Here is a 26884-nt window from a genome sequence, read left to right on the forward strand (position 1 = left end):
TGTAAATACCCACAGCAGTGGAAGACCAGAAGTGAGAGAGAGACAGAGTTTCTCCAGTGAATCCCTCTCTGCGCAGAGGATGAAGCATGTATCAGTATTTTTGTTTTAAATCAATAGAAGTTTTTTTTACTGTGTAATGGACTGTGTTTTGAGTTAATTTTTTTTATTAAAGAGGTTCTCTGCAAATGATCCTGGACAAAGGAAACAGAGCATTGGCTCTGTGCTGTTTATTTAGTGTTGGTTTTGGTATTTCCCCCATTGCAAAAATACCCAACAGTGGTATCAGAGCTAGTCCAGGCTCTTTGAAGACTCAAAGAAGCTGAAGGAAGGTGTGGTTGCAGCAGTCAAACTTGTCCAGCAGTGAAGGCTCTCCAGCAGTGTGAAGCCTCAGCCAAAGGGATTCAGGTATTCCTCAAAGTTTTTGAGTTACTGTTATAGAGACAGTCAGTTGTTTTAAAAAAAACACAGTCAAGTATTTTGGAGTATAGTTAAGAATGGCAAGGTCAAAGAAGAAAGCCTCCAAGCCTGCTAAAAATGTGTCTCCCTCCTCTACTAAACTAGAAGGAAATCTATTTGAATACATTCTATTTGAAACCCCAAAGTTTGATGGAAACTTTGATGTATGGGAAATAATGATGAGGGCTTTCCTAATGTCTGAGGGGATTGAAGTCTGGGAGTCAGTGATTGATGATAGCAAGATGGATAAAGAATCCATGGAGTATGATGCACAAGCAGTAAAACTAATCTTGGATGGGCTGCCTGATTCTGTGAAAAGGAATCTAGGAAAATACACATCAGCAAAGGATATATGGGACAGACTGCATGACCTTCATGCAAAGGGAGCACTGACCATGACAATGAGTCAAGAAGAACCCATCATAGACGCTGAGAATGAGAAGCTTGACCTCATCAAGGTTCAAGTAAAAGAAAGGGATGAAGAGCTGGCCAAGCTTAAGAAGGAACTTGACCAATGCAAAGAGGAGATCGAGAAAATGACGGGTGATGCCAAGAGATTCAGAAGGGAGGATGAAGAGGTAAAGAAGAAGCACAGTGCCAGAGTCGATTTAGAGAATTACGTTTACAACGTGAGAAGCAGAGTGAAAGAAGCCGAGAGCAAGGGAGAGATGAATGTGACAGTGGCAGCGGATATTGTGCAGATGCTGAATAGTGTGGAGGAATGGTTGGATGAGAACGAGAGTGAGCAGCTTTTCGAGTTGGAAGAGAAATTGAGAGGTTTGACAAGCAAATGCAGTCTTTGACACGCTAAACATAAAGTTACTGAAGCTTTTGCAAAGGATGTATTAGTTATGATATAGTTCCTCTTTCATAATGCAGTAAACATTATATTCCATACTGAGATAATGCTATGTCTTTCTCGTCTGCGAACAATACAGGAAATTTTAGCCCTTTTATGATAGGAGGCTGTGTTATTTATCCAAATTAAGATGGTTGTGAGTGCCAAAACATAAAGCTATGAGGAATGCTTGTATGCCCTTAATTTAACTTCGCAAACATTATCTTCCTGAATTTTTAAGTGACACGGAGCCTGGTTTAGGAACTTGAATTTTATAGTGACCGGGATTTTTTATGCTTGTATGCCCTTAAATTAACTTGGCAAACATCATCTTCTTGAATTTTCAAGTGACAGGGACTCTGGTTTAGGAACTTGAATCTTAAAGTAACAGGGAATTTTAAAGAGAAATGTCTGACGATTTGTTTAGTTTGTGCATCAACTTTGCAGGCTGTTTGAATCCATGAGTGAAATTTTATATTTTATTTGTTTTCATGAGTGAAATTTTTTATTTTATTTTAACTCTTCCTCTCAGCAAAGATGAATTCTCATCTAAGTCGATAAATAGATATATGTGAGATTTATAAGTTTGTTAAAGTGATTTGTACATTTATAGATGTATGAACCATCTCTAATTTGAAAAATAATGAGATTCAATTTTCCGATGTGGTTTATATTGATGTAGATTACTGTTTTTTTTATTCAGGAAGATTTGAACTGGGACTCTATTTATCCTACAGTAGCAAAATCCCACAGTAGCAAAATCCCTAATAATATTGGCAACAACCAAGAACCCCTTAGACTTGTAATGTTTATTTAGCTTAGAACATTTGTATTTTATATATTAAGTAGTGTGAATAAATCTATATAACTAAGAGGCTATGTCACTCTCCAACCTATTTATGAGTGCCTATAGTGACGAGAAAAACGCTAAAACATATGCGTCATTGGCCTTATGCTATAGCATTTCCCAAGTTGGAAATGATGTATGGTATGGCTGGCCGGCCATGTTTTTCAATGCAAATTCAGAAATTCTTTCTGTTTTAGTGTTTTTTTTCCTTTTTTATGTGCCCATCCAAGCATCCAAGAAGGACATGGGACCGTTAGGTTGCCCAAAAAAACACATATCTAATAACTAATAAGCATAACCCTATTCACTCTTGATATTTAATTAATTGATTTTTATATATTTTTTTTAATGGATTTTTTTTACTATTGATATTGGTGATGATGCAACCATAAGTGGAATTGCCTCTTCTTCCGATCCACGTTCTAGTTCTATTGAACAAGCATTTTGTTTTATTTTTGTTCACACAGATAAGGATATGGATGAGTTGTATTCAGATATATATTGAACAAGCATTTTGTTTTATTTTTGTTCACACAGATAAGGATATGGATGAGTTGTATTCAGATATATAATTATAGTTGGGTTCAACTTATTTTTTTTTAAGTACACATAGCCTTATATATAAAGAACAACTTTATTTGTGAAGAAAAGTTTTAAATTTTACATCATGTAATCATTCATGAAACTTAATACTTAATGTTATTTTTTTATTCTTGCAATATGTAGAGTCCTACACACATTTCCCTCAATGTACCCATTTTTGGAGAGGACCACATTTACCACTGTGGAAACTTGTAGATGTTCCTAAATTTTGTGCAACTTAGTTAAGCGGTCATGAACTTTCTTTATTAAGATACTCTTGAGAATACTTAATACTAACATGATTATTAGACAAATTTGATTTCCTCTGTAAATTTTTGGTATGAAAAAAGTAATAGTTCAATTGATTTTTTATACTTATTCTTAGGCCTAACATAACCAAGTGCTTATTAAATTTCTGTGCATGTTGAAGAGATTAAAAAAAATCTTAAACACACATGGAGCTTCTATGAGAATTCCCAAAAGAGAGCATCCAAATCAAGCTCACAAAAGATTCCCAAACTCCTTAAGAAGACGGAAATTTATCTTTTCAAGCCCACAAAATTTTCCCAAACTCCATAAGAATTCATTTTTGGATAGGCTCCAAAGCTTTCAAGAGCAGGGATACGATGGTACAGGGTCCCCAACTCTTGGGACCAGTACCCATGTTATTATGCACTTTTTCTTGTTATATGAGATGGATCATTGAACCTAACCCGCAGGCTTCTCATACTATCGTAATTTGGAGGAAGTGGGGGATGAAAATTATTGCTTTACACTGGTGAAGAGAAACAATGTCTGACTTTGCTTTAATCATCCAATCCATTAGCATATTATACCCATCTTGTGTTTAACATTATTTAATTAAGTAGCAGGTGATGTGAAAGTCGTAGACGTTGAGCAATATGTTGCATCAGTTTTACCTGCCTACAAATCGAATGACATTCCTAATCTCAACTATTAATATTTTTCATTGTTTAGCATTGGGATGGGTCTTCTTTAATCTAAACAATTGGAAAATCTGGAAGTTTTTATCAATTGGGCCTTCTAACCCACTACCCCCAGTAGTATTGTAGATGTCTGCAGGTTTGTAGTGACTTTGTTCATCATAACTACTCAGGTAAAAATTCACACACTTTGTTTCTAGCTTAACATAACAACCTAAGATTGAATTGCAAGTTCTGAGAAGGAATCAATAAATAACAAGGGGATATATTGTGCAGTACAACAAAGGGGTCAATAGGAAAAATTTAACATAAGATCGTGTTGTAGCGGCTATAATCACCCTCCAAAATTTTTCCTTAGCTTCGTTTTGGAGCCTCCCTACCAACCTTTCACAGCAGCATGTCTTGCCTGGTCAAGTACACAAGCTTCAGTGATTTTCTTGTAGAATGACAGTCTGTCGAAGAGATCTTGTTGCATCCCCCTCACAAGTTATTTCTCCGGACTTGGTCCAGCTGCAGGTTGAGCATCTCCCTCAAGAAATTGTGCAATTCTGGAGGGGAACCAGTCTTCCCTCCAAAAATTGCGCAATTCTGTCTAGCAGCCTACTGGGCTCCAGAATTGCGCAAATCTATCTGTCATTATTCACTGAGAAAATTGCACAATTCCTCCCAGCAGGGCTGCTCAGCCCAGAAATTGTGCAATCCCTCTAGGCAACCAGTCCAGCTCCCTCCCAGAAATGCGCATTTTTCCCCTTCAGTTGAGCAGATTGTTGCATGTGTAGTTGGGTTGACCGGTTCCATCAGGGATCGAGAAAAATTGATTTGCATGCATGGGTTGCTTCTCCCAAGGCAAAATGCAAAGGCATCCCTTGATTCAGGGGTCTATCTTTAGCAACTAGAGGTTACATTCAAGGATCATTTCAGAGTGTTGGAAATAATACTGAGAGGGTGGGGGTGGGGGGTGAATCAATATTATTAAATCAATAATCTTTTGATTTCCATAATCAGATTCATATAAGCTACTTCAGTTAAGGAAACTCATGTGTACACGCAACTGTGTTAAATGCAACTAGCGTATATCCAGCAAACTTATGCTTCGGTTAATTTAGCATATGTTAATCTTTAATCAGTGCATCAGAACATCATTAACCATATAAACAGTAACCAGGTGCAGTAAGAACAGAACAGATCATCACACATAAGAGACACACATGAACACCATGATATAAGGTGGAAACCCAAAGCGGGACAAAAACCACCTGCTGTTGTTTTCTTTAAGATAAGAAAAACCTGTTTAAATTTTGTACTAGCGCAGACTCATATCAATATGCAAGCACCCACCTGCAGAAGGCTACAACCTTCTCTCGTTCTCCAGCTTCTACTAGAAGGGAGCTACAACCCCCAAGTTCTTGTAATAGCCAATATATTTACTAGTACGTAGGCCCGACCTACAGAAGGCTACAACCTTCTCTTTTCTTCCACGGGCCACGTTTCATAAATTTTCAAACTGGATCCATCAATACAAAATCAATCACCACTGCAATACAACCATCAACTATATTTGCATCATCAATCTCTGAATCACCCAACAACTGAATCATTGAAACTCTGTCATCAAAACACAATCACTAGAACAAAGAGCAGAACCCAGAACTCTGCAACAACCACTAGAACTGACAACAATCTCAAATATCAAATATCATAATGTATATGCTACTTGGTTGTGTCGAACCAGCGTGTATACGCCCTTTCACCAAAGGGAACCAGCGTACAGATCTGAAAATAATTACTTATACCTTCACTGCAATTTTCTACTTTAAATATACCCAGAGCATCAGATATAAAGGATAAGACATGTGTTAGTATTCAGATCTAAACTATTTATGATCATACCATATAATGATAATGCATTTTAGTCTTCATGATCCCGGTCCATCAAACTTCATCCGCTACATAGGTGCATCCTTAGCAAAGCATCACATACCCATAACCTGCATACCAGATCTCACACTTCATCAGATATTCATCACTTTCACACTTGCCCTTTGGCCTAAAGATCTTCTTCTCCTTATATAGGTTTAGGTCTCTCTCAATACCATGGACCAAAACCACTTAGGACCGATACTTTGGACCCAATACCTAGGGTCAATACCTCGAACCAAATACCATGGACCAATACCAAAATACCATGGTCCAAATACCATAGATCAAAACTTAGTTTTCCGACATGTACGCGCATTTCCTTCTGTGAAAGTGCGTGTGTACATTATACGCGTCTTTGTATATATTGAACCTGCATGTATACGCGACTTGGTATATAGTGAACCTGCGTATACCTTTTTGTATACACGACTTTGTATATAGTGAACCTACGTGTATATGTGACTTGGTATATAGTGAACCTGCGTATACATTTCTTTCTTCATTCTTGTTGTTTACCTGCTATAGTGTGATCTTTTATCTGAGAGAGTTGTCATCGAGGACAACACTTTTTTCATACCTGTATCATAATGCCAACAATCTCCCCCTTTGGACTTGATGGCAACAACCACACCAAGTCACTCTCCCCCTTCGACATCAAGGGCAAAGGGCGGACCAAGATATTCTCTCCCTTGATATACATTTTGTTGTCCATACTCCCCCTGAGTATATGCTGAAATCTATGATTGAGCTCCCCCTTTGTACATGCTAAGATGTATCAATCCATTCATGCTCCCCCTAAGCACATGCCGAGTACCATATATGATCTACACCATAAGCATCTATCACCAGCATCCAGACCTGTAACCTGCAATACCATTTTCTTGGCCAACCAACAATAAGTAGCAAGATGTATCATTTAGCCACATAAGCATCATCACCAAAGATTTCTAATCATAATGCCAACAAGGCATTATTCGAAGCGTATGCTCACCTTAAACCTGTGCCAACCAACACATACCATGTCCGAACCATATCAGACTTCTTTTCTCAAGTCTATCCTGATGCTTTTTCTTCAGAGCACCATATACGCGACTGTGCAGCCTCTAACTTGTGTATATACGCGACTGTGCAGCCTCTAACTTGTGTATATACGCGACTTCGTAATAGCTACATATGAAAATTGGAATACTAAAGGTTTACAATTTCAGCGTCCCCTAGGTCTGTTATGTCTGCAAACTAAGCTATGCCACATCTTTCTGACAATAATTTCGTCTTCTTCAATTCCTGGGATTGTGAAGACCCACATTGATAAAAAAAATGAAGATACATTAAACACACTTCTTTAATGTATCTTCATTTTTTTTAATCAATGTGGGTCTTAATTTGTAAACAAGTCAATACCATGGCTTATGAATATCACATACCCAAAAAACCATAACTCATTTCATATGACAATTTTTTTAATTAATGAATTTAATTAAAAGAGAAAAAAATACATAACTACTTTGAAAATAAATCTTATCATTTAATTTGTGTATAATATTAAGAATATTCTAGAATATCCTATGATAAATAAATCCCTATAATACATTTACTAATTAAATTAAAATTTTGAAAGCTTTATTTCAAAATAAATATACCTATTAACATAATTACAAAATTATTAATATTTACTTATTTATTAAAAAGATAATAATAATATTGATTGTTAAACTAATGATACCTACAAAATTATATGTACTTTATTCCTCTTACTATGTCACTGCATAGTAGTGACATCTATGATCCATGGATTTCAAAAAAGTCCATTGAATTTACATAGTTTACCTTAGGATTTTTTCTATGCAGTGATTTGAGCACCACTGCCACATCAGTTTTCACACCCCTATCCCGACGGTAGTCTTTCAACCGCACATAGGCAAGTGCAGCACCGCTACCCACTTTCTTTTCACCAATACTTATGAGTACGGGCTAAGCCTAACATTCAACACTTAGTTCTTTTTTTTTTCAATTCTACTAAGCGTTCAACATTACACGGCGGAAATAACATTTACATCATGTTCATTTTACAATATGCAAAGTGGAAATACTTTCTCTTAAATGGGAGGGGCAACTCCCATATTAGATTCTGCCCAATAATCAATAATTTAGTATTTTACAAGTACAACCTTGCTAGGAAATCCAAATTTCACCATAGCAAGCTTTCCATTTTTTAGCAGTTTGGCCTGCTCGTGTCAGGTCGCCCACCTCACCGGGTTGGGTCGCCTTTCGTTCAGTAGCGCCCACTTGTGTCGTGTCGTGCAGCTCGTTGCACCGTGCAGAGGCGTCCACCTTGTAAGGCCCACGAGTTGCAGATCGTTTGGTGAAGGGTGCAAGACGGGCAGGCGGGCGACGAGCTAGGGCAACCGACGAGTTGGGCGCCCCTGCACGGTGCAACAAGTTGGGCTGAACGATGAAGGAAACGAGCGAAGGGTGAATGACAGGCAAGCGATGAGCTAGGAGGTAACCAGCGAGTTGGGGTGCGCCCGCTCAATGCAACGAGCTGATCGAACGGAGGAGACGAGCCAACGTGCGACGCGAAAGTCATCTTGAAAAATGACAAAGTGTCAAGAGTATCGGCGAGTTTATATGTGGGGGCGGTCCCACACCATGGGCCGACATGACCGAGGGGCAAGTTGGACAAAACGGTGGGTCGGCTTGGTGAGTCAACACCCCAACTGATGGGCCAACCACCATATAAGTAGAGCGTTGGAATGGTGGCAAAAAACATCAAGCGAAGTTTCCAAGTGTTTATGCGAGCTAGGAGGGTGAGCTACTTGGGAAGACTAAAATTTGGCGAAGTGCACACAGACTCTTGGGCCGAAGCACGGAACCGCGACAAATGCATAAAACGGAACTGTAGGTCATGCGAAGGCGTTCAGGTGAGGGCGTGCGAGGGCGTCGACCTGAACGACTGAACGGGCGAGGGTGTTCGAGGGCATTTGTCTGAACAACTGAATGGGCAAGGTTGTTCGAAGGCATTTGGGCAAAGTCGTGCGAAGGCATTTGGCAGAAGTCATGTGAAGGCGTTCGGGTGAGGGCGTGGGAGGGGGCCGACTTGAATGACTGAATGGGCGAGGTCGATCTAAACAACTGAACGGGCGAGAGCGTGCAAGGGAGTCGGCCTGAGCGACTGAACGGGCAAGGTCGGTCTGAATGAAGGAACGGGCGAGGGCACCGACCTGAATGAGTGAATGGGCAAGGGTGTGCGAGGGTGTCCACCTGAACGAGTTGAGGGTGTTCGGCTGAACGACGTGCTGAACAGTGCGACAGTGAACGAGTTGTGACGGACGGTAGAACCGATGGGCACTCCGAATAGTGGTTCGGGTAGTTTGAACAGTGCAGGCCGGGTTGCACGATTGTGACAGAAATTGTACCAAGGAAACTTGGGGTTTCCTGCAAAGACTGTAAAATTGTATATTTTGTGAAATATTGTTATTATCGGGCAGACTCATATTTCAGGGAGTTGTCCCTCCCATTAAAATATCCATTGTGCATGTGTGTAAATGGTAATAACGATGAAGATTAATTGAATGTTTATGTTGTTTATGTGAATGTTATACTTAGGAAAGTTGAAAAATAAACTAAGTATAGAAAGTAGACGTAGTCCACACTTACAAGTATTGTAAAAAAAAAAGTGGGTGGTGGTGCCGCACCCCCCATTGTGCGGTTGGAAGAGTACCTCCAGGGTAGGGGCGTGACAGGTGGTATCAGAGCTGCAAATTTTGCAGGCTTTGGTGATTCATAATTGCAGATTGAAGTGTTACACTTCATGATGGGTTTAGCACGGGTGAAACTTCGTGCTTGGGCCAATTTGAACAATAAGACATGGCAGGTTTGGAAGAATTTCAAGGGAGGCTCTTGTTTACCTTATATAGGTTGAAGCAAATGAAAGAATAGAACCCACAGATTCGATATGAACTTGGAGTCTTGAAAAGAAATGCTGAAGACAAACTTCTTCGACTTGTTTGGGCAATGGAGCAGGATGTAGCTGCAAATTGCGATGATAAAGAAGAGGAAGTCATGATGTTTGAGGATGTTGCAGATATGACAATGATGGAGGATGAACTTGAAATTGTTCAAGTTGGACAAGGATCGTGCAGTTTGCAGACATTGGTAGATGAGGATACTCACATGGAGGAGCCTCATGATGAAGTAAGTACTACTTATGATTGTGTTTCAATGAGACTTTTGGTAGATGGGCCATACGTAGGGAAAGGCAGAATCCGTTTGCCAATGCGATGGACAATCTTACCATGGATGTCTACGATGAGACCCTGTATGGAGAGGCAAGGACCATTGACTGTTGCAGAGCTTGTTAGGGTTGTTTGTGACCTTATGGTAGAAGGTACAAATGCCCGTGACAAGGGAGGAATGTGATGATCATTGCGAAGGAATGGGTCATGCATTAGCCATATGGAGAATTGGCTAAGCGCTCGACATGACTCATGGACAGATTGGAGAAGGGCACACACTTGAGTTTAATGATACTTGGGTGGACTTCTCATGGCCAAGACCAAGAGGAAGTTTTGGTGGAACCAATAGTGGGGGAGCTATGATGGAAGAGACTCGTGACTTGATGATGATATGGTTTGGGTGACTATGGGCACTAGACCAGATTGTAGACTTGGATGAGGATGACCGATTGTTGTGACGAGTCTACTTAGTTGGACAACATGGGCAACTTGAGTCATGGACATTGAGTTGGAGACATGGAGCATGGCAGTCTTATGTAGGGACATTATGCAGGAGCACTTGTAGAGGTGTCACTTATGGGCATCCAATGAGGAGTGCCAAGGCAGGGATGTTATGTGGATGGATTTGCTGATGTGACATGGAGATGTTTTACTTATGAGCTGATGGGATGTTGTGCACTTGAGTACAATAAGACCATGGACTTGGTTGAATTCATGAGCAGACTATGGAGCATTCCTACTACATGAGGAGTTGAGGCATCTTGCAGAGACCTTTGGGCTGAGACATGTATGCTTGCTAGGGTGTTGGTTGGAGATGACTCATGGAGCTCATGATGACATGAGGTTGTGACTTTTGGGGACTTCATATTATGGTGGACTTGGAGGATCTGAGGCATTGAGGAGCTGAGGTCAGGGACTTTGATGCAGTATGGGGTGCATACTTTTGAGTACATTTATGGGTGTGCTTGAAAGAGTGACTTGATGTGGAGGATCGATATGAGACATTTTGGAGTGATGGAGTTGCAGCGATGATGATGCCTTGGTGGCAACACTTGGGCATGGGTTGAGCCGAGACTTAAACACTTTTGATACATGGGAGCTGATTGGTTTTTGATCATGGGCAACACATGGGTGATGCGATAGATGTATACTTGTTTCTTTGGCAGAATTGAGGGATGGCACATTACGGATACGATGAAGGTTGCTTCATGGACCTAGATGTGGCACATCAAGAGTCGGTCTAATAAGAGGATCTCTTCACTTTGAGGAGACAGATTTTACACATATATGGATGATGATGTTGGGATAGATGAGACTGACTAACATGCAACACATTGACACCAACATCATGGACAACATGTTGTAGATGAGATGGGGGTTACTTCATGGACCTGGGCATGGCTTACATTTTGATGGATATGGAGATGGATTCTTGATCGAGTTGATGTTGTGACATGAGGCTAGGAGAAACGACTGATGATGGAATGAGGATGTGCATTGTCATGGTTTGAGCGTGATAGTTGGACTGATCACCCAACTAGTTCAGATCGTGGATCTCGAGTAGTGTAGAGAGGTGTTATCATTGTGTTGGAGTATCATGGCAACAGTTCACGCGATGACGATACATGATGGAGTCGAATCGATATGTTGCACTGAGCATGTAGCTTGAGTTGGAGGGACCAACCTTCCAAGGTGGGGCAACATGTGGGGATTGCGACAGATGTGGTTTATGGTCATGGACTGAGGGGAGTTTCCGATTTTTGGAGACATGAGCCTTTATAGTTTATGTGATGGCAGCACAAAGGCAGGCAACATGAGCATTTTGATGTTGGAGCTAGCGACACTTTGCAACGCTATATGACGGTGTTGTCGAGGCACTACAACAAAACCAGCGATTAGCGTCCCTTTTTACTTCTTTTTTTGCATCTAGAGCCCATTTTTGGTGCTATTTGCATCCATTTATCAAATATGGTGCAAAACTTGACACAAAATTTGCATCAAGTTTTGCACCAAATCTTACACCAAGTTTAGCACCAGGTATTGCAATAGGTTTTGCACCACGTTTTGCACCAAATTTTATGCCAAGTTTTGTGTCATCCTTTACACCAGGTTTTGTTCCAGGTTTTGCATCAAGTTTGGCACCTAATTTTGTTTGAAATACTTTTGCATCCTCATTTGCATCCAATTTTTGCACCTACACTTGCATCGACTTTCGCATCCTTTTTTGCATCCATTTTTTCATCCATTTGTGCATCCCTTTTGCGCCAAGTTTTACATCGTGTTTTGTGTCTAGTTTTGCATAAAATTTTGCATCTACTTTTGTTGCATCCACTTTGCCCTCTTGTTTGGCATCCATATTTACATCGTCTTTTGCATCTATTATTGTACCCACTATTGCATCTAATATTTTTGTGCCACAATTAGCGCCTAGTTTGGCACCTCCTTTTGCACCCACTTTTGATTATAATTTTGCATCCTCATTTGCGTCTAGGTTTTCATCAACTACTACATCTATTTTTGCATCCCTTTTTGTATCCAATTTTGGACCGGGATTTGCATCGGGTTTTTTGTCTCGTTTTGCATCTACTTTTGCATCGACTTCTATTGCATCCACTTTTGCACACAATTTTGCATCCACTGTTGCACCCATTTTAAATTTCACTTTTTGCATCCCTTTTTACATCTTCATTTGCATCATACTTTGATTCTTTTTTTGCATCTATCATTACATCCACTTTTGTTATTCCACAATTTGCACCATGTTTTGCACTCACTATTGTATCCACGTTTGCTTCCAATTTTGCATCCATGTTCACATCCTCTTTTGCATCAAATATTGCATCTATTTTTGCATCCACTTTTATGTCAGGTTTATGCATTGGGTTTTGCATCTCGTTTTTTATCTACTTTTGCATCTACTTACATTATATCCATTTTTTGCATCCAATTTTGTTTTGCCTGTTGCATCAATGTTTGCTTCCACTTTTACATCCATTTTTGCATCTTATTTTGCATATTTTTTGTCTATTGTTACATCCACTTTTGTTGCACCATATCTTGCGCCTACCATTGCAACCACATTTGCTTCCACGTTTGCATCCACTTTTGTTTCATCCATTTTTGCATGTACTTTTGTTTCCGTTGTTGCATCCACATTTGTTTCACCACAATTTGTGCCAAGTTTTACACCTACCATTGGACCCATGTTTGCTTCCACTTTTGCCTTCATGTTTGCATCCAAGTTTGCATTGACAACTGCATCTACTTTTGCATCCACTTTTGTGTCAGGTTTTTCATGTTGTTGCGCATCTACTTATGTTGTATCCACTTTTCATCCAATTTTACTTCTATTGTTGCCCCCATTTCTATGTTCGCTTTTGCATCCCTTTTCCAACACTCATCATATTTTTTGCATTGATGATATTCCTTATGACATTGACAATTATGAATAATTGATGACAATGTCAATAATATTGACAATGATGAAAATGAAGATGATGGCGATGACATGAATTGTGATTATGATGATAAAGACGATAGTGGTTACAATGACAATGATGATGATGGCAATGATTATGATGATGACGATGCTAATGACGTTGGCGAATCTTCCCAATTTTAGATGTTGTCATTGTCATAATCATAAGCATTATCTTTGGTGTCATGATCATCATTTTCATCTAGGTCATCATCAAAAACAATAATGGCATGAATGATGATGATGCATGATTACAACAATGTCGATAGAAATTACATTAATGATGATGATGGGGATGATAAAAATGACAATGACGATGATAATGGTGGTGATGATGATGATCATCGATCATCTGTCAAAAATAGAGTTGTTATTTCTCTTACGTATATCAATGTGTCCTAAACAACCCTTTTCTAGCACTGATCACATTTTTTGGGTTGATGATATTTCTTACAACATCTACAATTATGAACAATTGCAAACAATGTCCATAATGATGATGATGATGGCATGAATGGTGATTATGATGATAATGTAATGATGGCAATAACAATGACAAGGATGATGGTGATGATGATGACAATGATTATGATAATGAGAATGACCTTACAATCTTATGGATTCATGAACAATTACTAGGTTCAATACCATCTTCTGGATACGTATTACTATCATACTTTTTAAATTTTCTGTCTCTCTTGAGGTATCTTACTATAATGGTGTTGTCAACACTAGAAAGATATCTTGTTGTAATGGTGGTTCTAATGTTAGCACTAGCAAAGTTTAGTAGGGAGGATGCTACTACAAGAGGAATTCCTTCTAAGTGACTATGGCATTCAAAATGAGGCTTTATGGGCTGCTTGTTAACACATGTTCTCATGCTCATATAAAATTAATGTGAAAAGTTGCTTTAATTGGTTCCCATGCATAATTGATATTGATAATGGGGTGGTATAAAATTGTAATGGCATATCCGTTAGTTAGTTATGATGGGTCAACAACATTGAAACCATCCAAGTGACATTTCACCTTGGAACAATCGTCGCTCGTGCGAAAACACGAAGTTTATGTAAATGAAAGTTGTGATTGTAGTGGAATTAAAACCATCGAGAAATATCAAAGAAGACGCTGCCTACCAGTTTTGAAAGACAACCAAGGCATTGAACAACTATTTGCGTTAGGATGTAGTGAGGGAATCGAAGGAAATTTGGCAGCCCTAATTTGCCATTACTATTGCCAATCACACATTCAATAGTAACCATAAAAGGTAGCCACATATAAACAGAACCTCGAGGTGTTGATAGTCAGAATCTATTGTAATAGCTTTGACGTATATATAGTTTTGTGTTTAGATGAGAATGAAGTGGGCTTCATCCAGGGTTCGGCTCAATCCTTGTCCATTCCATGCAGTGGTGTTTAATTCGCCAAGCAAGAGAATATTACGTGAGTGTTCAGAGTTAAATCAACAGAAATCAAGGACGTGTGATTGTCAAATTATTGCTCCTCCCTTATGATTGAGCGCTTGATGCGATGGTCATTATCCTTGGGTGATACTTTTATTCCCCATTTTCTATTGAAAAAGTAGCGTTTTTCTATTCGATTATGATAGGATTGGATGAACGCCGGTTTGGGTGGATGTAGACCCATGTTTTTTTGTGGTGATCTTCAAATGTCTTGAGGATAAGAAAAAAATCCTTGACCAAGGTCCATGGTTTTGGGGATGAGTTGGTCTTCTAGTGAAGCCATGGTTTCCCAACTTCAATCCTCTCACTATGTTGCCGATGACTACTCTAGTATGGGTAAGATTCCCAGTTTTCCCATTCACTTTACCCATCTAGATCTCTTAGAAAAAGTGGGCAATTTTATTGGAAGATTCGTCAAAGTAGACAGGGAAAGACTTTTGAAAGGCATTTTCACCTATGTTTGAATATGTGTTTAGGTAGATCCCAATGAAGTTTTTCGAGATAAAATTGAGCTCAAGTGGATGGGAATTGTGTATTCCCAATTCCTGGACTATGAAAATACAACTTTTCGATATAGGAATTACCAACAAGATAGACACCTTCAAATTGTCTGTCCCTTTCCAATAGGGGCTTCCTCCTTACAGTCATCTAAGAACTCTAGCTGCAGTTGGAGGGATCTTAAGGAAAGAGAGGGATCCAAAATGTAACACCCCTCCCTTGTGTGTCAAACTTTGCAAACCTAAGCTGAGAAAAGCTAGGTATGATGTGTAATATAAAAAGTAAATACATTATTAATAAATTAATCACTTGGAAAAGCGAGACACCAAGAGATGAGATTCTTGCCAAATCACATTGGTGAATGGGAAAGGATAATTCTTTCATGGTAAAGCTTCTCGATTTAATTCTAGATAAGTTGGATGGATTGGAGATAAATATCCATTGAGAAAAACATAAAAGTTGTGCGGGAGAGAAAGGCAATCTTCTATGAGGAAAATCCTCATGGGAGAGAAAAGTGAGCTTTTATGAGATAAGCCTACGCAAATGGATAAAAAGATCCATAAAAGCGAGACACCGCTAATGGAAACCATATCATGAAAGAAGGTATTAAATACCCATTGCATAGATCAATTGGAGGCGGTTGATCCATGGCAAGAACCTCGACTCGGTGGTGAACTGAAGAGTCATTTCTAGGTTGGGTAGCGGTGCTCTGTTTTCCAAGTGTCGTTCTCTCTTTTGATCTAGTTTGACTGACTTGCGTGGATTGTTCTGTATGTTGGTTTCTTACCCTCTATGTTATAAATTCCTTAGCATATGAGAGAATTTGCTTGAGTTTTAAATGCACTGCATGTGGCGTTAATGAGATGATTTTATGGATGCACATAAATGAAATTCTAATTATAGTCACAGTATGTGGATCTTATGTAGAATTGGTGTTAACCTGTCTTTTGTTAAGATAGTGAATAGTCGTGCTTGAGCTGCTATGCAAATTTGTTAACTGTGGTTAAGGCTCGACTCTATAAACTATGGTACAAGTTATTTGTGCTATGCATCCAATGCTGCGCTTCTGATTAATTGTGCATAATCCCTAAGATACACATGTTAACGTGTCATGCAACTGTGGCAGACGGATTATTGATTATGTATGATAAATGATTTTGTTTTGAAACGGTAGAGCCTATGGTTCGGGTTATCTAATATATGCATTATGCATTATAGGATGAATTGCATCCATTGAGGCGTTCTAATTATTTATTTGTATTGCATAAGATATATGTCGGTGGTACTTTCGGCCATGACAATAGGAATATGAACATGCTATATGGCAAAGCTAGTTATTGTAAATGGATGACCTGATCTCCATAAATGTTGGATTGAATCCTCAAAGGAGGGATACTCGAATGCGGGATATTGAATAATATTGATTGATTCCTCCTCTGTGATGTGATGTAGGCATGGGTAGAAGTGCTTGTGTTAGCTTTGTTATGAGGTAGTTGTATATGAACGCGTGTGACAACCATTACATCTAAATTTATTACAAGCTAAAATTAGTAAAGGAAACCAATATGTTGCCTTTAATACTGTGGCTAGGAGGTGTCTACTGAAAGAGGACCCAAAGTTGATCATAATTCATGGAACAAGGTACCAATCAACCTTAAGCACAATGCAAGAATAGGATGAAAACCTTAAGCATGACCACCAACTCATCGAATGGCCTTGAGGCTGCAATATGCAAGAAGAGGATGAAAAACATTGACTTTGAAAGCTTTTACAACCAGAGAACCTTAAAACCCCAACTCCCTCCTTAGGACAAGTGTATTTGAGTTTACCAAGAGTTGGCTTCCAACACACCTAACGCTCAATGCCAAACATGACATGGTACACTAAAACACAAAGACTGTAAAACCTTTCAACATATCGACAAAGTACACATTCTTCCTTGAAATACACATTCTAAGGAAACCCACAAATGACTTCTCCTCATTTTGAGGATGGTACCTAAGTTAAATTGGATTGCATAGGGATTTCTTAACACAGGGTTCAAAATTATTACAACAATATACTCATTAATCACTAAATATGTCATTTGTAGGAATTGCAGTTAGGTGGGGAGGATAACACTCCTATCCATTTTTAAAGCTACACCCAATTAATAAGTTCTCCATGTGCCACAATAAATGCAATTTTTATGACTATAGTGACACATCCCTCGAGATTTCCTTCCACACCAACACTTTTATCCATGAACTAAAGAGTGACTATTTCATTATTATATTATACATACATGTTAATATAAGCATTAAAATTTGTATTCCTTTGTAAAAAATGCTAGTCCAAGAGATACATTTGATCACCTTGTCTTGTATCCAATATCCAATGTTGACCCCTATATCCTTAGATCTAGAGTGAAGGTTTCATTTCTAATGTTGTGTTTGAGCTTAAATTCTAATTAAATATTTGGGTTAGCCAAGGTCATTACTTAACTTAATGGCTTTGCAATATAAAATGTATCATATTTTTTTTAAGTTCAATTGGTGAGATATGTCTGGGGGATTGAACTTTCGATCACTTGGATACACAAGGGCTTGCCAACATGCTTTTTTCCAATTGTGCTACTACCCTCAGAAAATATACAATGTATCATATTAACATCCACTTAAACCAAATTGACTTTTGGGACACATGTCTCTTTGATGATGAAGGGAATCCAATTATGTGATGTCAAACACATTCCCTCACAAACACTCACAAAGACCCTACACTTTTTAGGGTTCGAACCTAGGTTGTCTGTTATGAAACCAACTCACAAAAAGATAGAAAAGATAGATCAACAACTTAGAAATCAGCCTCTTCGAGGGGGCAACCTCCTTTACATTACACAAAAGAACAATTATTGGATGATACAAATGACAAAGCCTCATTTCTATATATAGGAGTCTAAGGGGTCACAATATAATCAAAGTCAACATAACAATAATAATATAAGGGCACAAAAATAACAATAGTGGGCTTCTATGGGGCACAATAATAACAATATGGGGACAATAAGGGCACAACAATAACAGTAAGGGCCACAATGACACTAGTAATGGGGGAATCACTAGTGTTATAGGGACCTAACATTGTCTATATGGAAACACTGTATAATTTTGAATTTATTTATTGTAGATTTGTACATAGATGGATATTCCTTTCTTTGCATTTATCTTTTAGACTTCTTGCTTTCACCAATTGATTTAGAGCTTATGGAGTCTCAAGTAGCACCAATCCCCTTGCTTCTATTGGATTGAATAACATGATTTCTCTTTTGAAATCCATAATATCTCATTCACATGCTTCCTATTTCTCCCATAAGACTTTAGCACAGACTCCATGATCATGTTTGTGTCCCTCTTAATAACGCACTCCTTGGAAGGGGCCATAAAATCTTTTATTAGGACTAAACTTGGATGTCTCTTCTTTCTTGCCCTTTGATTCTTCATTCAATCATACCACCCATCAACTTGTTATTTTTCCATTTTTCTTATAATGACCTTTGTTGTTGGGAAGGTGCCTTTCAAGTATTTTGTCTTTGCATATAGATACACATAAAGTATCATTATTTTAATCTAATGGACGTGGTTGTTAAAATCACCAATATTTAATTAAATATGCATTGTTATACCTTTGCTCAAGTCAACTTCAATTCAAATTCTAACACATGTGTGTATACCCTTCCTTGCTTAGTTTGTATATTGTTGTAAGTCCCCAATATATTTATGTTGGCTTTTGAAAGATCATCTCATCCCAAAATAAGTAGGGGGGATTCAATATTCAAATCCGGCAGAGTGGGGTTGAAGAAATGGATATTGAAGATGGATTCAATTATAGAAACTATCTTTTGAAAAAAGTTTAGTTTTGCCCCAAAAAGAAAGTCCCTCTTTCTTAGCTTTATTGCTTCATTTGAAGGAAGGGGGGAACTAGTGAATTGTTTCAATCACATGGTTCATGCCCTCCAAGTATAGGTTAACTTGCCTAAAGATGTTCCTAACACAAGTAATCAATGCAAATATCGCCCATGGACTACTTTTATTGATAAAAACTCACTTTATTTTTTGTAAATGTCTGCTAATTCAAGTGTAGCCATAGTAGTCGATGTTCAACCTCATATGCACAAAAAAATGTTCAATCACTAACTTCCTCCAAGCATGCTTACCCTTGCACTCTTAACACCATAATGTAAAACACTTGTCATAGTGTCCAAGGTGTCGTGCCCTCAGTGGCCTCCCATCACCATTGATAATTGGAGTTGAGGTGTCACACGCTATGCTTATGAAGCATCTACATAATTTAGCACACCGAATTCCATCCATGTGTGGCAAGTTCCAATCTACATGCATACTTATCCTCTATGCACTTGCATTTAAGAATGACAACCATAACATGACATTACCATATCTATATGCCAACAACATGACACACTCCAACCAATAAGATGGACAATTACATTATTAAGAGTTACAAAACCATATTGCCATCTGAAACCAACATTTAATCAAACAACATTTGACAACACTATAGTGATTACATTTGTAATTACACTTTATCGAAAATATCAATAAAAAATTCTTATCATATTACTGTATAAATATTGCATTTAATAGAAGCTAGATGAACTTTGTTAGTCCCAAACTTTGCTTTGACTTGAAATCAACTTTTCTCCACTTAAGTGTCTCTAAGCCACCTTAATTATCAAGTAAATATATCATCTAGCAAGTGTTATAGAAATGAGGTGGATTCAATCCACTTATGTGTGGTCATAAATAGTATTTCAATTGCCTTACATGTTCAACAACTGCCTCCAAATGCTGTACGACTACCTCGAAGTACCAAATAAAACAATCATGAGATGTTGGAAATATTTATCATGGATATACTACCATAGGAGTACTATCACATGGAGTCTTATGCCCAAACATTCCCTAGTCTCAACCTGTCCTTATATATGCATGTTTAGGAGCTCTTGTCCCAGCTCGTCGGCAGGGTTTGTATTCGCCAATAAAGAGTAGAACGAGGTAAGGGCGAACTAGCTATCCCCTGAACCATTCCCCCGACCAACCAATTGTTAGGCTCACAACCCGGCTAGGCAAGGTCAAGTTTAGGAACAACCTAGCTAGGCGAAGTGAGAGAGTACCGTAGTTAAGCGCTGCAGGGTCAAAGAGAGAAGGTGAAGGGTTGGATGCCTCACCGATCAATGGGCTAAAGTAGGGGTTGGGTGCTTTGTCAAGCCCCCCCCGCTTCTTATTCACCAGTGTCGTGTCGAGAGCAAGGAACATTCTAGCAAATTCAATATTAAGCATCAATTTGCGATGAAACAGGGGATTCCTCTATAATCGGCTATGGGCTTATCTAGAAGGGCACCTCCTAGCCTTATGACTGGCATCTACACCTCCTTCCTTCCATATGCTAAGGTCAATGGTGAAGTGGGTCTAATCTCTTGCTATGGAACTTCATGCATGGACAAGGAATCAATATCTACCTACTATGCCAAGGGGACTATTAGAAGGCTACTAAATAGGACTAAAGACTATTGGCTATTGGAATGGCTAAGTTATACTAGATCTAGATCTTTATCTCGGTAGAGAAGAGAGTAAAGAAGTGAAACGTAGAGATGCGAGTATCATATGTCTAGACGAGTATAATATGTATAGAGCTCGAAGAGAATGAAATTCTCTGAGAGCTAGCCATGGCTCAAAGAGCCTCTTTTTAGTTGTTGAATTTAATGTCGACTTCTTTCTCCTTTCCCTTATTTCCTCTCTCTTATTCTTTTTTATTTTCTCCTTTCTCTTATTCCCCTGTCCTTTCCCCCCTCTCCCTACCCGTACCCCACCCTCGCCCGGACGGCCCTCAAGCGTGCCTTCCCCTATCCTCGCCCTATGATCGCTTACCGCTTATCTTTTTTCTTAAACTCGTACCTTTGATGGCTCCTCTGGAGAGCGTTCCGTTCTCCTGCGGTGCCGCCCCTTACCTCTTTCAGAGTAAGATAGACTTCTTTCTTCAAACAAGTAACAGTTGTTCGAAAAAAAAGAACAACCAACAACACCCAAAGTACTCATACCGACTTTCTCTCCTACCGAACCGAAGCAAAGCGTAGGTAACCGACTTTCTTTCTCTCGATACGGCAACCGAAGCGAAGCGTAGGTAACCGACTTTCTTTCTCTCCTACCAAAGGTAGGCATTCATCTACCGAAGGGAGGACGACAGGTAACTGACTTTCTTTCTCTCGATACGACAACACAACTACCAAAGGTAGGCATTCTTTCCGGCATCTTTCCAACTCTTGCTCTTACCTCTCTTTCCAAAGGAAGGAAGGGGGGTGTGGGGGGAAGGAAGGATCAGCTTCCTTCCCACCGCCAATGAAGGAAGGGGGTTGTAAGGAAAATATTATTAGTGCCAAATGAAAATTTATGTTAGGGATGCTTTCACATAGTTAGTTTTGTAATTATTATAAACATCACATACATAACAACCACAAATAAAAAAAGTATGTAATATATAAGAACAAAACTAATGAAGTTGTTAGTACTAAAATGAGGCATATACTATCACATGTAATCTTAGATATACTTAGTGTGAAACACCATGACATCAATGTCTGAGCAATTTGTAAATGTGCAACAAGGGCTCAATAGGGGGCTAATATTTATTTGATACTCACGTTCTTGGCTTTGTTGCTTCATTTGAAGGAAGGAGGACACTATTGAATTATTTCAATTACATGGTTCACACCTTCCAAGTATTAGTTAACTTGCCTAAAAAGGTTCCTAACACAAGTGATCAATGCAAATATCACCCATAGGCTACTTTTGTTCACAAAACTTAACTCTCCCACTTTATTTTTGTAAAGACCCACTAATTCAAGTGTAGCCATGGTAGTTGATGCACAACCTCATGTGCACCAAAAAACATCCCATAACCAACCTCCTCGAACCAAGCTTACCCTTCCACTCCTAACACCAAAATGTGCAACACTTATCATAGGGTCCAAGGGGTATTGTCCTTGGTGGCCTCTCATCACTATTGATAACTAGGGTTGAAATGTCACACCCCATGCTTGTGAAACATCTACATCATTTGGCACATTGAATTCCATCCATGCGCACCAAGTTCTAATATGCATGCATGCTTATCCTATATCTGCTTATATTTAGGAATGCCAACCATGACATAACCATTACAATATCTTTCTTCTTATTCTTCTTCTTCTTATTACTATAGAAAAAAAGGACCCTTTTTTTATTCACGAGGAAGAAAAAAGCACAAACATTGACAAAAAGATTGTAACTTCTGTCATTACAATGGGTTGCCAGAAGACAAGGCATCACGACCCAGAAGAAGAGAAAAATAAGTTGTTGTAAAACCAGGGTTTTACAATTTTTTTTCTTCTGCAAATTATAAGACTGACTAGAAATGACAATAGCATGCAACAAAAAATTGTAGAAAGTGTATTATACAACCACGAAGAGGGCCCTACTATGAGAAAAACGAAGACAGTGACTAGAAACGACATTAGCCTGTAACCAAAAATTCCCGAAAGTGTATTATACAACCATGAAGAGGCCCCTGTCAAGAGAAAAAGAAAGACATTGTATTTGAGGCTAATTGAAAGCTGAATGTAGACTCACTTGAAATTTATAGTAAGCTAGTTGATAACTAATTGAAAATTTGACTTAAAGCTAATCCATATTAGTATATGGGCATCGAATGAGAACTTTGAACTGGGTTGCCAACTAATTCATCATAATATATGTAACCTGTCTCCAGACAAATAATTCTTTTTTAGAGAGAATCTACAGTTGTATTTAGCTCCCTATGGATGTGATGGAAATTGATTTCCTAGAAGTGGTTCTTTAACTCCACAATTTTGCTTTTCCAGGAGGATAAACTTATAACTTCCAACTATGCTTTACTGTCATTTTTTTTTGGCTCCATTACAATATTTGTATGTCAACAACATGGCACACTACAACCAAGAAGATGAACAATTACATCATTAAGAGTTACAAAACCATCTTGCCATCGAATAACCAACATTAATTAAACAACCATTTAACAACATAATAGCAATTACACTATATATATAGATCACATTACACGTATAAATACTGCATTTCAATAGAAGTTAGATGAATTGCGCTAGTCCCAAAGTTTTGCTTTGACTTGAAATTAAACTCTTCTTCACTTTGTGATTTTTGTGTTATCCACTAGCATAGACCCATCTTAAATATAGATATAATATGAGCGGAGAGGGATCCAATTTCTTCATTGGCAATTATTTTTTATGAGCAAACATTATTTAAATGTTTTGTATTTTTTTTTTTTTAATTTTTTTTTTTTTAAATTTATTTTGGCTGACACTAGCAAAATTTCAACTTTGATGATGGACAAACATCGCTGTAACCATACTAGGCTGTAGAGTGAGCTTGGCATATTCATATTATTTTCATCCTCAAGGCATATTCATATTATTTTCATCCTCAACATCGAGGATTGTGTAAATCTCAGTGGAAGATGCCCCTTAGAATAGTTTTGATGCCCCCAAAATGACTTCCATTCTCAACCCCTCCCCATGACATTTGAACTTAAAACCTCGTAACAACTAAACCCCATACAAACCAACTACCCTACAACTTATGATGGATCAACCACAACAATACTTATTATAATAATTTAAAACCAATATTTCTAATTACGCCGTAAGGCGTTTCCCTCTGAAATGAACTCCCCCAAATGCCTTTCTGTCATAATCTTAACCGTTAGATCTTTTGTTAGACGATTGAACAAAAATCAACCGTCTGATTTAATAAAAAATGTTTTAAAACATTAAAAATATTTAAAAACGTTCCACTTTCCACTTGACATCTGTGCGCCGAGCATGGGAAACATGAACATATATGCCTGTAATAGCAACAAGAAAACCGTAGAAAAGAAAATATAAGGGGGCGAAGAAGGGAAAAATCGAAAGTATGTACAGGTGGGTTGAGCAGATTTGCCACTGGGTATCATCGAGATTGCCACTGGGCATCATCGAGATTGCATGTTTCGATCACCCATTCAGCGACTATCGGTGGGCCTTTCCATTTTGTTGTCAAAAAAATTACCTCCGATTCGAACGCAGACAAATTGATTCGAAACCCACTCAGCCATTGGCATTCCCTCCTCCTTTTTTTCGAGGCTTCGATCAAATTTCTCTTATCTGCTCTGTACTAGGTGAATTGGGTCTCAGCCATAATCGAGCTTTGGGTTTCAGTCATAATCGAGCTTTGGGTTTCAGTTATAATCGAGCTTTGAAATCTGCAGAAAGGAGGTTATTGAGAGAAGAATAAGTGGATTTGCAGGTTGCTGCCAATTTGATGATTTTGATTGAATGTGCTAATTAACATAATTAACATAATGGCAGAATAGGGAAAATCGAGCTTGGGAGCTTGTCTTTTATTTATATTCAGCTTGATTATATATATATTTTAGTTCGGGTGAAGCGGCATCATGGTGCAGGGAGCAATTTAGGGCAGCTTTTATGATAACAATAATAAGAACTGAACCTTGTTTTTGGGCCTGGATTTAACCGTGGTGGAAATGGAGCCGGGTTTTAGGAGAGAGTTTTTAGCAATCATGGCTAGCGATCTTATGACTAAATATCACAGAAGAACATCCTGAAAACCCTTGGAAGATGACCTCATTCCAGCGTCTCAGCTTCACAACAGAAGATATTTTGGAGAGCTTGAAGCCTGATAACATGATTGGCATTGGAGCAGCCGGTACAGTTTACAGGGTTGAAAGGCCGGGGGGTCATGTCATAGCTGTGAAGAAGCTACGGTGGGTGGAGAAAGAGAAAGAGGGAGGGAAACGAAAGAAAGGGGTATTAGCAGAGGTAGAAGTCCTGGGAAATGTTAGGCACAGAAACATAGCTAAATTGTTGGGTTGTTGCTCCAGCAATGAGGAGACTCTTCTTCTTTATGAATACATGCCTAATGGAAGTTTGGCTGACCTCTTGCACGAGAGAAAGGAAGAGAACATGCTCACTGAGTGGATGACAAGATACAATATTGCAGTTGGAGTGGCTCTGGGCTTATGCTATCTTCATCAAGATTGTCGTCCTGCCATTGTACACAGAGATGTTAAGCCTAGCAATATATTGCTTGATTCTGACATGACTGCAAGGGTTGCAGATTTTGGAGTTGCAAAGCTAATTCGAACTGGTTCGGAGGCCATGTCTTCTGTTATTGGCTCCTATGGCTACATTGCTCCAGGTAAAGTAGTTTCAAACTTCAGAACTATAAGTGGTCATTCTTTTTATGGTAACATTAATTTTCTTTTCAGAAACCATATACATTCTAACATCTTAGGATATAGCTTGTTCTTGAATGATACTCTGTCCATCCATTTTATGTTACATGATTGTCTCTGATGTGAGCAATTTACTTACAAAGTGTCTAACATCTTAGGTTACTCCATCAATCCATTCTATGTCAACATGGTTGTCTCTGGTGTGAACAATATACTTGCAAAGTGTCTAACATCGTAGGTTATACTTTGTTCTTGAATGATACTCCATCAATCCATTTTATGTTAACATGATTGTCTCTGATGTGAATAATTTACTTAGAAAGTGAGTTAGGATGGTCTAAGTGCATTTTTCTTTCAGTTTCATGATTGTTTACCCTGGAAAATCTAAGAATACAAAAGGAGAATCTTGTATTGGTTTTACATCCCTAAAGCATTAAGATTAGCTGAACACAAAAGTAAAAGGGAATCGGTTTTAGCTATTGTTTGGATTTGAAGAAGGAATTCAGAAATATGAGTATTCTCAGATCAGACAACCTTATGGAAAAGGTCTTATTATTTTTATGTATTTGTAAGTTAGTTTGTGTATCAGATTCTCAGTGATTGATGGGTATGGAGTTATGTTTTAGCCCAGCTTAGTTCAAAATCCTAAATTTGCTATAAGGTAGCATTCATTGTTTTCTACATAGCCAATCAAATTCTTACACAGATTTTCTCTTGTAATATATATCTGAAAGTTATATGTTAAACCTAGCACAGACTTGTACTGTTTCATTAATTGAGGATGGTAGCAATCTATTAAGTCCATGAGTCTATGCATCTTTTGGATTTGTGCAGAATATGCCTACACACTTCAAGTCTTTGAGAAAAGTGACATATACAGCTTTGGGGTGGTCCTCTTAGAGCTCTTGACTGGAAGACAGCCAATGGATCCAGAATTTGGAGAAGGTGTCAACATTGTGGACTGGGTCAAGGAAAGAGTTCAGACCAAGGAAGGGATGGAAAAGATCTTAGATCAAAGTGTTAGAGTTCCAAGTTTCTCAGTCAAGGAAGAGATGATGCTGGTCCTCAGAGTGGCTCTCCTCTGCACTAGTAGGTCTCCAATCAACCGACCATCGATGAGAGATGTTGTTTCAATGTTATTAGAAGCCCACCCCAAAAGCAAAGCAGCCCTTGACTCCCAATCCTTGCAACAACACAGGTCCCATTCTTCATCTCAGCCAGACAGTCCACCACGCTGTTCTAAGGAAGGAAGCCAACATTAAATATGTTTCCATTGAAGTAATCGTTGTTGGGTATG

The 26884-nt window shown here is 38.6% G+C and overlaps 1 pseudogene; it reads left to right on the top strand.

The window, feature by feature from the left end:
• The first annotated feature begins 992 nt into the window (after positions 1-992).
• LOC149266573 (leucine-rich repeat receptor-like protein kinase TDR pseudogene) lies at positions 993-26884 on the top strand (annotated as a pseudogene).

The sequence above is a fragment of the Pinus tabuliformis genome, chromosome 6, assembly GCF_031772625.1.
Source record: "Pinus tabuliformis cultivar Carrire ecotype Pingquan chromosome 6, CPIR1, whole genome shotgun sequence".
NCBI classification, from domain to species: Eukaryota; Viridiplantae; Streptophyta; class Pinopsida; order Pinales; family Pinaceae; genus Pinus; species Pinus tabuliformis.